At 36.1% G+C, this 1,596-nt stretch overlaps 1 pseudogene; it reads right to left on the bottom strand.

Annotated features, from left to right (window-relative positions):
* Positions 1–3: 3 nt before the first annotated feature.
* Positions 4–1,377, bottom strand: LOC104805041 (annotated as a pseudogene).
* Between the last annotated feature and the right edge of the window lie 219 nt (positions 1,378–1,596).

Genomic DNA, 1,596 nt, shown 5'->3' with positions numbered 1-1,596 from the left:
ATATGTCCCATCAGACTTTTTGTGTGTCCGAGCGACTAACTTTACAATTGATGGCGTTCTCTCCATTTCTTTCTCCATATATATATATATATATATATATATATATATATATATATATTATTAACAGAATAAAAAATCTACAATTAAAAAACAAATTAAAAATTAAAGTTTAAATAAATACCATCTCTTTTTGCCTCTTCTTGAATGATTTAGCACCGGAGGTATGATGATGAGGCCCATCACCCTCGATTTTTTGGGCCAGACGACTTTGTTTTGCCTTGGAACTTTTGTTCTTGAAATGGTCTGAATTCCAATGTGTCTGCTGGTACAAGTCATTTGTTGCCCACTCCGGTGGCAGTCCATGCAGCTGATGACGGCGTTTGGCATTGTTCATCATTTGTTTCAACCGCTGCATACCCAGCTGGTTGAACTCTTTGTAAACTTTATCGGTGTACTTTTTTTTCCACCGAAAAGATTACTTTAAAAAAAATTAGAGTTAGTGATTAATTATTTTATTTAAATAAAATTTTAAAAATATAACTTAAGATGAACGAATGCCATCAAGAACGTTTGATGTAGTCCGGTACCACCGTCCAACAGTAGTAGAGTTGAGGAAAATTTGACGTTATTATTGCTGTAAATTTTTTCCTCAAATCTTTATCGTTAACCCCGAACCTAATTATAATAACAATTTATTAATATTAACTAATAATATATTTTAAAATAAGTATTGAAATAATTTAATTTAAAAATTACCATAACGCCCCGTCAAGTTCGGGATCGATTAGCGGGACCTCGCGAGTGTCGAAGGAATTTAAAATTTCCTCTACCTCCTCCAGAGTTATATCAATCTCTGGCAAAAGTGGGAGTGCGTCCACCGGTTCTGGAAGACGAGAAGGTGGTGGTGGCGGCGACGGCGGTGCTCCAGAAGAACCCGCCAACAATCCTCCAGAACCAGAAAATCGCCTACGAAACTGGAAAAAAAACAATAGTTAGTTATTAATACAAAATAGAACATAAATAAATATTAACGAATTGAAAACATATTACCATTTTGCGTTTTTTTTTTTGCGAGTATTTTTTTTTGCTCCGTTTTTTTTGTTGATTTGAGAAATGGGTGATGAGGAAGAATGGGGCGCTCGCCCTTATATAATCGAAAATTCCAACGGATTTCCAACGGGTATCCGTTGGAAATCTCTGGGCGCATTTAATTTTGTTTGATAAATTCCAACGGAAGCCCGTTAGAATCGCCATTTCCAACGGGCATCCGTTGGAAAAATTCTGGAATGACGCGATGGACGCCAGGCGAGTCGTACGGATTTAATGCTTCAGATTTTCCAACGGACACCCGTTGGAACTAGAGATTCTAACGGGCATCCGTTGGAATTTATCAATACGGATTCAATGTTTCAACCGTTACAACGGGCATCCGTTGGAAATTTCCAACGGATATTCGTTGTGATTCTGGTGTCGATTGGATTGTTGCGCTTCGATTCCAACGGATGCCCGTTGGAATTTAACAAATTTTTTTTAAAAAAAAATTTAAAAATCTCAAAAATACAAATAAATATGATAGATTTTTCAAAATACAAATAC

Source organism: Tarenaya hassleriana, unplaced genomic scaffold (assembly GCF_000463585.1).
Source record: "Tarenaya hassleriana unplaced genomic scaffold, ASM46358v1 Cleome109, whole genome shotgun sequence".
Lineage (NCBI taxonomy): Eukaryota > Viridiplantae > Streptophyta > Magnoliopsida > Brassicales > Cleomaceae > Tarenaya > Tarenaya hassleriana.
The sequence above is the reverse complement of the archived record's forward strand: the minus strand, read 5'-3'. Positions and strand labels throughout refer to the sequence as shown.